The sequence below is a fragment of the Ammospiza caudacuta genome, chromosome 1 (assembly GCF_027887145.1).
Source record: "Ammospiza caudacuta isolate bAmmCau1 chromosome 1, bAmmCau1.pri, whole genome shotgun sequence".
Classification (NCBI taxonomy): Eukaryota; Metazoa; Chordata; class Aves; order Passeriformes; family Passerellidae; genus Ammospiza; species Ammospiza caudacuta.
Window position 1 is genome coordinate 68310381 of NC_080593.1, and position 13759 is coordinate 68324139.

Here is a 13759-nt window from a genome sequence, read left to right on the forward strand (position 1 = left end):
ACATTTATAATAAATACTAATATTAATTAATAATTATGATTGGTTCTCTGGAAGCTCTAAAATCAGGTTCAACATTTCCTAAAGAGCAGTGGTTACTGAACCTCTCCACATTCAATGAAGAAGGCTAAGGAAGTTAAGTTAGCCTTTGCCAGAGGCTAGGAGTGTGAACATGAACAGTTCTTTTCCCTCTTTAATATTCATTTATACAAGTCAAATTCTGATCCCATTTATAATAACATAAATCTGGAATGATTCCCTTGCAGTCACTGGAGTGAGTTCAGATTTACTGCAGACTCTGTAAATAAGAACAGAATTTAGCCCATACACATTTAATTATCTTGTCTAACAGATTATATCTCTTGATGAAAGAAAAGAAAAAAACCACAACCAAACTGCCTCAGACTTGGGAATGAGCAATACAAAAGGTAGCACTGAGCAGCTCCTGCACTAGCAGGAAGGTCCCCAGGAAAGGTAGGTAAGTACAACCTAAGGGACAAACCTATTTCTTTATGTTTTTCTGGAGATCTTAAATTCTGTCAAAAGTATATTCAGCTCTGATAAATCGTAAATATACTGTAGACTTGCTCCATTTCCTAGGTGTGTTGCTGATTGTTAGTAATTTACACTCAAGATATAGCAACGATTTGCCATTGGCTTGGGGGAAATTGTTTTGCTGCCTATGATTTATAGCTATGATTTGCCTAAGAGTTTTATGAGGCAGTTTTTCCTGAATATGCCCTCAGTGAAAGGCCCCCAAACAGAGGCAGCTTACAGAGACCCTCAGACAGTATCTTATTTCTCCTTCACCCAAATAACAGGAGACTGCTCAAATTTTGTATTACTTTCACCCTTCTTTTCCTCTTGCTCAAAAAAAAAATAAAAATAAAGCACACCATGAGGCAAGGCAATATTGACACTATATTGACTGAATGCCAGGTTTTCATGGATTTCATGATATGTAGCACATGCCTGTCTTGGCATGATGTATCACAGCATTCTCTGTGACAGTGACATATCAGTCAATCTGGGCAAGGTATAATCCTTGATATCACTCTGGTACAAGTGATACCTCGTTACATCTGCATCTCCTGGGAAGGCACATAGACCTTACAGAGCAGGAAGGTCTGATGATGGGGGAAAAGTGCCAAAATCTCATTTCTGAATACTTGAAGCACCTGTTTAGAAGGGTCCATTTACTTTGTCAGAAATATGCCCAAGAGGGTGTTCTGTGGTCTGTTACTGCTGAGTTACCTGACTAGGGAATAACATATCTCATCTGATATGTTTGGAACCTAACTCACAGGAGAGGTACAAACAGCTCTCAGTATTATGTTCATTTTCTGTAAACTACTTCCCTTCCTTTTTATCTTTGTCACATATTTTCCCCAACAGTAATAATCAGTTTTTGAAAATATATATGGCCAAAACACTATCTGGATATTCACAGATGTTCTATGTTTTATTTAATTAGCAGATTCCCTTATGGTATTGATTACTTTTTATTGCTGCTGCATTAGAACTTCTGAAATAATGGGATTCCATTATTGTGCTGGAACTTGGAAAACACAGAACAGACTAATTTATTACAGCCTAAATGTAGTTACATGTTAAACTTCCCAAGGTCAGCACCAGAAATGCAGCAACCAACCTAGCAGTTGCTTTTTCCATTTCAACACTTAAGTGGATTTAGAGGTTACAGGTAATTTCTTCCAAAATTATTTGTCCAGATCCCTGTCTTGCACATATGTTCTCAAAACATTCCATAGTGACTAGTGACACTCAGTGGTTCATTAAAATCAATTCCAGTGACCCCGATAATCATGTTATAAAGGCCAGATGATGCCTATGCCTGTCACACTGGAGTGCCAAAACCTAAAGTACTTAAAATCAGCACTGTAAGCAAAAGGATCACCACACACTGAATGTTTCTCCTGCTTTGTTAGGACATTAGGTAGACACAAAAACCAACCAAGTTGCAGATAAAATATCGTGCATGTTTTCTGGCAGAAATGAGGAATCGTAAGGATATTTTTTGTTAAGCAGTATCTCGAGTATCTGTTCAGCATCCTACTTTTCTCAACACTCCAGTTCTGCTTTGTAACCTGAGGTGTGTCACTCATCCTCCAGACCCACTTAGTCTTATCTTGCCAGCATGCAGGCAGCACCATGGACCTGAATGATCCAGCAGGGAAGGAAGCACTTGCCTAACTCAGGTAGCCTCAGGAGAGAAGTTCACAAGCTGGACCATGCACCACCCTACATGAACTATTCAGCACCTTACCTGAGTTCTGATTTAGTTTCTGCTTGAAGCTCAGATTTCAGGTTTAAACAGAAGGAATGTTGTTTTATATATTAAACGCAAATTTCTATAACTTCAACACTACCCAGTCTTTGATCACATATCATTCCCTTAAACTTGTAAATATAAAAAACTTTGCAGGCTTAAAATACCAACTCTCCTCTTACTCCTGAGATAGAGACATTGTGAACAGTGGCTAAAGCCCATTTTTCCACTTTGATCTCAGTAGCTGAACATCTCATTAGTCCTGGTGAGCAGAGCTGCATGGGAGCTTGGTGTCCAGAAGGCCACTGGACACTCGTTTTGTTGCTATGCAGTAAAATTATTTGCTTTTATTTACTTATTGCCATGAAGTCTAAGGGAAAGTAGACATCTAACATTAGGCAGTAATGCAATTTGTACTCTGCAAAACCAAAACAAACAAACACAAAAATCTCTTCTCATGATCATAGAAAAAACAGGGGAAAACAGGAAAATGGAACATTCTGCACTTGTCCCCCAGAGCACAAACAAGGGCCATAGCTCAGGCGCACATTGCAAATACTGACTTTTCCTTTCACAGCTTTGACAAAGTACACCAGAGCAAGCTGCTGCACTTGCTCAGCTGAGGATGGGCAGACAGTAAAAAAGGTAATTGTGGTATCTTCCAGAAGAATATTAGGGTGTAGATACAAAAGCATCAAAACAGGTTAGATTTAGGAATACTTGTGAATATCAATGTTGTCTGCTAGAGATGAATGCAAGAGAAGGATGAATTTATGCTGAGACTTCATGTAGGTTTAGAAATTTGGCTTCTTATATATTTGTGTGTCATTCACTTGACTAAGTCCTATTTATATTTATTTACCTGTTTAAGGAACTACCCTTTTTCCTTAGAGGAAATACTATGTCATTAGAAAGCAAGAATTTATTTTTTGTCATGCTATCTCAATATTATAAAATGTATACTCCCAATTATAACTTCACACTGTTTCTAAAAATATTTGCATAATTGACAGATCAAGTGTAAACAAAGGGCTGTTGGGCCCATCAAGGTACAAAGTGCCACCTGCCTGGGTTAATCCACATGCTTGTAGCCACAAAAAAAACCGGGATGAGAGTATGTCCCAATAAATACTGATGCTATCAGCTCTGAATATCAATTATATATATTTCCTTTTAAATAATTTATAATCAGTGGTAAACCACAAGTCACCTCCAGCTACTATCCATAAAGTACAGTTTTCTACACTCGGTATGCAACAAATTCATTTTGAAGCATGTCTGAACTTTTTTGTCATGAGCATCAGACTGAATGCCTGTAATAAAAATGACAGGTAAATAAGAATAAATGGTTTAATGTTAGCAAGAAATAGGGCTCTGCTGTTTCACCTCTGATGACAGAATCACAAGTTTAGCTCTCCCCTGAAGTTAAATGCAATGTTCTCCCACATCAAACCTTTAACGCCTCTTCTTTTTTTCCAAGATTGCAGCAGCCCAAATGTAATTTGAGTGAATTCACGAAACGCACTTTGTAAACAGATATTTATTGCCTGCAAGATAAATAGTCAAAATGCATCAGATTTATTGATGCCTTGGGAATGCGGTATTATGGCAGTTTAGAAAGGAACCATGAGCAAAATCACTGCAGGAACTGACTGTGGATCAGTCTGAGCAGAGAGTGGGAAAAGCAGCACCACAGGAAATATACAGGAGACAAAATGTTTAGGATAACATGACTAAACCAAAGGTACTGCAGCTTTTGTAGCAAACATGTTCAACAGAAACACCTACATCAAATGCCTAGAATTTATTTAAACAAAAAGAAAAGTATCTTATACATTAAGAGAGAAATAAAGAGGAGGGAAATAATCCATTCTGGTTGTGCACTTTGGCAGGGTAAGTAGTAAGATACTTGTCTTTCAGCAGGTGAGATTTAGAAAACAGTGAAAACTTTCTAATAGTAGGAACAGTTAAGCCTTAAAATAGACTGCTTAGAGTGATTGTGGCATCTGCAGTTGGAGGTTTTCATTGGGATGTTAGAAAAATATCTGTCAAAACCAATACAGATAAACTTGATTCTACTACTTGATACTTCTCGGATTTATTTCCCATTATTCTATGAAACATTTGCAAACCGCTTTTTTAAAATCACCATTAGAATTGTATTTTACATTTAAAATAACATATGAAAACTCTAATGCTGCAGAATGAAAACAACTTGGATTTCACTAATTTTATTTTTTAGATTTTTAATTGCCTCTAAGACCACATAAGAAGTAGTACTCTTATTGATTAACAACGTAACACTGAAATGCAGAAAGTTCTGACCTGTCTGTTGTGAAGTAGACAGCTTATGGTGTCCCAACACCACAGGGTCCATACAATGACCAAGAATTTTGGATATTAAGAGGTCTGCAACACTCCTAGCAGTGAAGCAGTGAAGGAGAGATATGCTGCTGTGTGAGTTCAATCTCGTCACTGACAGAAGATTTAGAAGAGAATTTAGAAGAGAATGTGAGCCATGTTTTGCCCATATTTATTTATTTATAGAGATATACGTTGTAAACATGGGCAGAAAACACACTGCAACAACACTGTGGAAATTCCTATCCACTCACCTCACTTATAGCTAACATCAGGAACTGTCCTCTCCCTGACCTGTCCAGTCCATATAAAAGCTTTCCTCAGATTTCCTTGATTCTTTCAATCCACCATACTGCATTTAGCATGTGAGTATACACTTATGTTGTTCATTTGTCTATTATTTTACTTTTAAAATATGCTTTAAACATTGGTCTACATAAGGTAATGTCCTTAAGAATATTATTTACAAATGTTCACTTCAAACTAGATGTGTGCTCTTTATTCCCAGGTTGCAAAGACCTCTTATTTCAACAAGCACCCCAATAAACATTTATCTAGGTCCCATGGGTGTTTATTACACCAGTTGCCAGTGCTTCTGAAAATGACTAAGGTTTTGCAATAGCAATATTCTAGAACTCATTTTAATTTTTTTTTATGAGTTTCCTAGAGCATGGTATCTCCTTTTGTAAATTGTAGGAGGATTAGGTACATTTGTATCTTATGGAGCATCAACTAAACCTCAGTGCCTAACAAACAATCCTTACCAGTTCTATTCAAGCCCCCTTCATATGAGCCAACAAAAACGATGTGGAAGAAGCATCTTAACAGCACAACTGAGCCAGTGTGAACCCGAGGTGATTGCTATCATTATTGCAAAACCTGTTCCTACCCTGCTCACCACTAAGCTATGTGTCTTGTAAAGCTATGTGTCTTCTTACCAGTTATTCCTTTATCTGAAATTTTTACACAACAGTAAGAGGCAGAAAACTCTCAAGTTGCATTTTGGAAGTACACTCTACATATGAATGAAATTTGTGATGAAGAGAGGAGTCAGTTCAGTACAAAGAATACTGAGCTGTTGTTTACTGCACAAAACAGGGAGATGTGAAGGGAGCACACACAGCCTAACTTTGGGCAGCACAGTCAGGCCAGTTGTGAGCAGAGAGAAATCCTTCACTTCATAGGACCACAAAGCAGTTCCTGCCCAAGGTGCTTTGAACTGTCCTCTGGGGTAATACATCTTTTTCTACCAATTTGAGAGGAACCTAGAGCTAATTAACTAATGGTTTCCTACCTCAGTACGCCATATAATGGGTCTAATTTTTATTCAGATCTTTACAGCAGGTTAGAGATTAAATTAATCAACAGCCACGGCTTCCTAGAAGACATTTTCATTCTTCTTTTTCTTTGTTTCTCTTTCTTTGTCTTGACTCTGAAAATCATTTCAACTCTTGTAACACCTGATGTGTGCAGGCTCCCCAGCACAGACAAATCCATGTGTAAGCAGACTGTTTGTTTTGAATTAGAAAAAAACTTTTTTGAGTCATTCCTCATAAACCAAACAGATGACATTAAAGGAAACAGTGGATAATCTCCGTTGGCTTAAAAAGGGTAATGAACAAGTGCCAAAAAGATTTTCACTGATAATACAAACTGATTTGAAACAGGCTGGCTGCACTCTGGCCTGCAGTGCTAGACTGGTTGGTGTTCACTGCTGTATACCTAATTTATGGACCATCTCCTAATGACTAGAAGCTGCTCTTCATGGGAAATACATCTAGCCTACTTTATATCTACATATGCCTAAGAATCCTTTAAAAAGATACAATTCACAGAGGCTTGTATCCACAGGGGTGGTTTAGAGAGCTCCCCCAAAGTTTTCTGCAGCTCAGGACTGTCAGATCTCACCCTGCTCAGGTAATCTCTGCAGCCCTTCAGCACTGCCCCACCAACAGTCCTTCCTGTGCACCTGGAAGGGGCTTTCCACCTGTGAGCAAAAGCTGACTTACATCATCCAGCTTTCCACAGCCAGCCTGACAAGCTCCCCAGACTGGCTCAGAGCTGGAGCTTGGAGATTCAGAGCAGCAGCACAGTTTTGTGTAATCAAACCAAAAGCCAGGCAGTGTAAGGATACCTCTACAATGCCCTGCAGTTCAGGTGATCCAACCCACCAGGAAATGGGGATTTGTAAGCGATTTTTTTAAGAGTTTTTATTTTAGTTTAAAATGAGCAAACAAAACGAAGAGTCTGCAAATCCAGTGGGGTAAAACAATAATCTTGCCACACAGCCAGTCCAGCTTGAAACGATCTCCCACTGTCGTTTGAGTTTGAGTGTTTTGGAATTTTTTTAAGACTCAAGACTCAACCCTCAGCCTCCCCCTAGCTTGTCCCCTGGCTAGCCAGAGTAACTGCCCAGAAACTCCAATATAGGAAAAAATCCCTGTGTGCATAAGGAATCCCTTCACAGACAAAATTTGGGAGATGGACTTTTTCATTTAAGGGAAGCCAAGATATAAATTTAATTTTTTAAATTATTTGTAGTTTCACAATGTTGCTTTAAGACCCTTTTGTTTGTTTCAGTATCAGTCACCTTGAGGTGGAACCAGAATAGGAAGCTGAAATGCCAAATGTCTGAAAAAAACCCGTTCTTGTGGTTCTCCTGACCACACCAGATGCAAAGAACACAAAGAGCTCATTTTCCTAAGTCTCCCAAAGCCATTTCCACCCCAAAGAGCCACAGAAAAGCCTCAGATAAACATCCAGATCTTTGATTGTTTATGCAAACTGAACACTTCACAGGTTTTTGGAGACTAGCCCATCACTAAAAGGAATAAGAAAAGCTTTCCATACCCAGAATCCAAGAGCTTTTGTTTCCTTCACGGCCATGATCAAATACAGGTGTTTTTTCCTCTTATTTTCAGATTTCATCCAGCAGACAGAAAAACAGGCAAGCACACTGTATGATTCAGGTAAGCTTTCTTATTAGAATTTACAGATTAACATAAACAAAACCAAATTATCAGTGCAGGCCAAACAAGTCACACAAAGAGCCCAATGCTATAGGTCAAATTCCATTCCTGCAACAATTTTACCTAAAACAGATGTATAACTAACCTTACAAAAACATGTGAGTCCCTATTTTGGCTGCTGGTTAAGAACCTCCTGTGCAGTCTATTCCTGTCAAGGGCAGAGGTAAGATACTCCAGACAAAAAAAAAAAAAAAAAAGTGACCCTCAGAAGCATACATGCAAAACTTATTAAATGACTAATTCTCTAAGTACACACGGACAGTGAACAATATTGATTTTAGGGATATTCAGTATTTTAAAGTAATCGGCTTTCCTCTAGCACAGCGACCCAACCCCACTAGCCTTAAATGGAGAATGATGCAAAGATTCAAGCCCAGGATTATTTTTCCACAATGCATTAGACTTTCTAGACGACTCTCAAATACTTTCAAATCATGCACATCACTCAGAACACAACAAAAGACATTTTAAAATTCTGATTCCTGCAAAAGCTACTCAGTGAAAACCTGACATTTCAAAAACTATAAACCGGGAAGAACTATAATAGGTAAAACTAAAAAAACCAAACAAACAAACAAAGAAAAAAAACAAAACAAAACAAGCAACAAACAAGAGAGAAGGAGTTTATTATGGGCTTGTCTGCAAAGTATAATAGGATATCTTCCGTCCCACCCTACCCTCACATCATGAGCTCTCTAAGAGGTGAGTTTCACTGACAGGCTTCACAAAAAAATCCCCAAATCCACAACACAGGCGTGGCAGACAGAATCCTCCCCCAAGGGGCAAATTCCTTCCTCTGGGCAGGGGCTGATAAAAGTATTAAGAGGCCCAAGAAACAGTTCTGTGCAGTGAGTGCTTTTGGTATATGATCCCAGGCTGGTCCAGAGGAAAGATCTAGAGTGTCACTGAGTCTGTTAATGTTTTTATACCTGCACAAATACTGTTACTGTTTTATACCTCCACAAACACGTTCCTTATGGAAAGCGAAGACAGCTATTAACAGGAAATAGAGGGAGTGCAATGTACCACATGGATGCCTGTTAGCAAAGGTGCCAGATTTTGTCTCTTTCAGAAACTTATAGGGAGAAAATCCTACATCACAACTTAGACTTCTGTTTTATCTCAATATTAGATAACCTGGAGTTAAGGGCTAAGGTGGCTTTTAGGGAAACCAAGTTGAAAGGCAGTTGTCCCAGCTCAATATGTATTGAGCTGGAGAATAAAGATCACTGAAGCACGAAAGGTATAGCATAGGACTAGCTATGAACCTAATTACTTGAGTAATTGAATGAGAATATGCCCCACCCTAATTACAAGCAATAATATTTTTTAAGTAAACAAACTATAAGATGTCAATATATGATAATCAAAAATATGCAGCATAGCTCTTAGATTTTATGGGATCAATACATCTCCTTTTAGTGGCATTCTAAATTGCTTCCTTTGTATGGGCTGCTACATCATCCTTTAACAACCTCCCCCTAGCCCCACTAAAGGAAAAAGAAATGTGAATTGACTGGTGCTCATGAGTCACTCTGCCAGAGTGGCACTTGGAACCCTCCTGTCCTGCAAGGTGTGGCTTTGCTGCAAATCCAGGTACGCTCAGGTGTCCCATGACACAGACTCTTCCATGGGGTTCTGTCATTTCCCTTCCAGGAAAGATCTTGCATCACTTTTGTTAATGCTGACAGTGTAATTTCTGCTAAAGACCAGCTTTTCTTAGCTACAAATGAAATATTTTTTAAAAAACCCTGCTTTTCCTGTGTTGGCTTTGTTCAAGGTCTGCAGCACACACAGAGCACCTTTACAGCCACGCAGCACAACCACAGAGCTGAGACAAACCCTTCTCCAGAGCTTGGACTGCTTTCCTTCCTTCTTCCTTCCCTCCTCACGGTTTTGTTTTATGTTTACTTTATTTGTGAGCAAGGGGAGGGTTTAGCTGTGATTGGTCTGAATCTGCAAGGGTCAGAGGTTTCAGATCTCCTCCTAATCGATTTGTGCATGCCAAGTTCCATAAGGGACAAAATGTTTTATGCTTTCTCCAAGTGGCGCAAAAGCACAAGCCTGGTTCTCTCGAGTAACAAAGATTGTTTCTGAGCAGCTTTTCCCGAGTGATGTAAAGGATGATTGGCAGAGTGCGTGGCTCTCAATAAATGAATAGCACACATATGTTCTTTTATTTTTTCCCCTTCTTTTCCTTTTCCTCCCTCTCCTCTGCGAGGTTTTCGGCCCTGCTTCAGAGTGTGCACTTGCCGAGCAGCACCTGCGTTTTGCTGGCTTCTTTCAGGAGACCTGGCGGGCGGGCACTCCCACGGCGAAGGGCTCGCTTAACAAACGCTTCTGAGGCAAAAATCCATTTTTTGGGGCTCGTTTCGGGCGCGGCGCCATCCGCACGCCCACACTGCCACCTGCCGGCACCGGCCGGGCACGGCCCGCTGCGCCCGCCAAAAAAACAAACAAATTTAAAAAATAAAACAGGAAAGTGAAGTTACCCTTGAAAGGTGGAAAGTTTCGTAGTGGTGTCCCGAAAAGAGACAGCTGTCCCTGCACAGCTGCCGGGAGTTGTTTTTTGCTGAACGGTGAGGATTGCCCAACCTGCTGAGGGCGTGCAGGCCCAGCGCCCCGCCTGTAGCCAGCCCTAAGGAGCTCCCACAGGTCACACCGGCTTTGGCAAACAGACGGATGGCAAAGAATCACTCCCAGTTATTGTCAAACATGCTTGGAGACCGTTTTTGCTTTTTAAAGACAATTATTGATCTGCAGTTGCACGGTGGCCATCCATTTCATTCATCCCCTTCGTCACTGAGGGCTGTGTCACAAGTTCCCAGTCAAATGGAATCATAGATCATTTGGGCAATTGCCAGTTCCGCATGAGTTACTTTAACTGCTCTAATGCCACACTGCCCTTCCCATGCCATGACTTACTGATACTCCTGTAGCACCTGCTGGATCCTAGGTCTGTGCTGAAGTAGTGGTGCCTTCTCGGACACCAGAGGTCCAGAGGTCCATTGTACCTTAGCTCTGGATCTTGGAACAGTGATGAGCCAACCCATGAGCCAAAACAACAACAACAACAAAAAATTTAAAAACCCAAACAAAAATAAAAAACAGAAGATCTTTCGCCATCTCATTGCCACAGCCACATTCAAGACATGTGCACAGAATTGAAGAACCATAGCTTACATTGATCACTTGAATTATCACTGAAAGAAATGGTTTGTAAATAGAATGAAATTTGTGATGAAGAGAGAAATGGCCATGCTTTGTAAATAGAATTTCATCTTAAACATGTTAACTGATCTTGTTTTTTGTAAGCATTTGTGTGAGGAAAGTTTCCTCCACGCAAGTGTTTACAATAAACAAATTGGAGGCCCACTACTCCGGCTGGCAGACGAAAAAACAGAATGGTATTCCTCAATGAGTTAAATTCTTTCTTTAAGGAAAAGGAAAAGTCTACCTTCCTTTTGGGACAAATACTATGGAATAATACTACATTTCTGGCCAAAAAATTTTAACAAAGGAATCAGTAAAAAACCATACATCTTAATTATTCTGACAGATCCAGTAGACCTTCAAGGCTTACAAAATATCAACTCATTACATTTAAGCTGTCAGATGCAAAAATAGCATCAATACCACATAATTCAGGTGACCAATCATGCAGCCAAAGTATCTTAGCATTTCACAGGATGACAGCAGGGACAAATCAGATAATGATCCACAGGCTAAAATTGTGCCTTATGTTTATAGTTGAAGCAGCACAATGGAAAAAAAAGGAAGAAAGATAAACTAGATAAAATAACCCTCCACAAAAATCTTCCCAGAAAACAAATTGCAGGAAAAACATTCTAAACATTCTTCAACCAGCTTTAATTATGACTTTTGTGGCTGTTCCTATGTCAGAAAGCAATGCTGGGGGTTCTCCAAATGATTTGTGTTCAGGTAAAACACTTTCATCAGTAAAACGCTCGCTGACCTCAGCTTATCATCTCTAGTCACATGGACACTAGAAGTAGCCATGCACAAAACAGATTGCCCTTCCTGTGTCAACTCCAGGTTCTTTAGGCTCTACCCTGCATTGAGCATCTCCAGAACTGGACTTTGAGGGTAGAAGGGTGGAGAAATTTCACTTCCAACTCATTCTGAAGATCTCTGTGATTCTCTTAGACTCTCTACAGCAGTCCACCTAGCCCAGCAGTTCAATAAGTTATAGTTTAAAACAAAAAATAAACAAAAACAAACACAAACCCCCCCCCCCCCCCCACCTATGCCTTTTTTACTTGTCCTACTTGCTGAGTAGTAAGGCAGTTACCTACAGAGGTTCTCTCTGCACTCTCAAGTTTTGGAACTCCTGTGCAGTCACATCAAAGCAGCAGCCTTGGCTACAGCAGCTCATCTGACTGCTCACACATGGACTAAAGGGCCCGCAGTTATTGCAGGAACATTTACTGCCCTCACAGCCATCACATACTCTGGAGGCAAGCAAGCAGACCAGATGAAATGTCTTCTTACTGTAATCACATGAACTGAAATCCCTTCAACATCACAAAAAAAAAAAAAAAAAAAAAAAAACAAAGAAAAAGAGCTAAAAGCACAACTGAAAATTATTCAACACCACCATGACTGTTCAAAAATAAACTCTCTTTGAAAATTCTCACCGTAACTTCTGCTGGTTAAATCCATGGGAGTAGTTCAATATTTCTTATTAGTTTCTAACATGCTACTCTTCAATTTCATGAGATAACATCTATGATTCTGAACTACTGATAGAAATAACGAGGATACAAAAATAAGTAATTTCATGTATTTGCAATAGCAGTGTTCTGGGAGTTTCACCATCTGAAAGCAAGCTGGTGTACAAACAGAACGTAATAACTACAGAGATGTCTTGAAGATCACTATGTAAGAAAGTCCCTAATAAATGGTAGATGAACCCTTGGCTCTCAGTCATGTGCCTGCTCTGAATCTCAAATCCATTTTGGTTACACAATATCAAAAATTATCCTTTTCTTGAGCTGGCTTAACAACAATGGTAAAACTACATGAATTTTTTTTCGATATGAAATTTTCACAAACTGTTTGAGGCATCTAATTTTTTTTCTCTAAAATTGTCTCAAGTATTTGCAAGTAAAAGCTTCATTTCTATTCTATATATTTTAAATGAAGAAAAGGTTACTAATATTTTAAATTTACCAGAGCTATCCTGTGCATTCCAAGACCATAACATTTTGGAAAATTGACTATTTAGCAACTGATCTACATTCATTCTTAATTAAAATTTTAGTGAAAATAATCAGTGAACATTTTAATCAGGAGAGAATATCCGTCATTTTTGAAACCTGGATAACAAAAATAACTTTCTCCCAAAAAATAAAGACGAACAATGAGTTTATCAATTAATTTTACCAGTTAGTTGGTTGGGTTTTTTTTCCAAACAGCTTCAGTAGAGTAAAAATTATATAACAGAAAATGGCAACTGGCATAGTTGCCAGTTGCAGTTGGCAGCTATATTGCCAATGCTTAACTGAACTCCCCTATATCCCATTCATTTCCCCAATCATCTGAAAGAACCTCATATTTCAGTTGACTGAACAAAATGTTTGTGCTTAAGATTCCATAACATGTTTGGGCCATTTGAGTTTCTAGACTGCCCACTGAATATTTCACCAAATTCTTTGCACTGTGGAAATCAGCAAACAAACATTTTTAAGTCACAGAATACAAAAGCATTACAGGGGCAGTGCTCACTCCTGCATGGGAAATGGGGGTCCTCAGAAGTAGCCATTAATATTTGTAGGCAGCAGGTTCAAAATTATTGGTATAAAGGGGATATTCCATGTCAGTTACTTTTCAAGGCCAAAACCTGTTATCCGCACTGCAGTGGATATCAGGAGTTTTAGCAATATCAAAAAAAAACAACCCCACAGCTAGAAAATATAAATTTCATGATCTTGGAAGAACAGTATTTCTGCAGACATAATTAGACACCAAATTCACAATACACACATAATAATAGGATTCATAGCTATATAAAAGCATAGATCCCCTTGGAAATCAACAAGACTTTGGCATATGCACAAAGTCA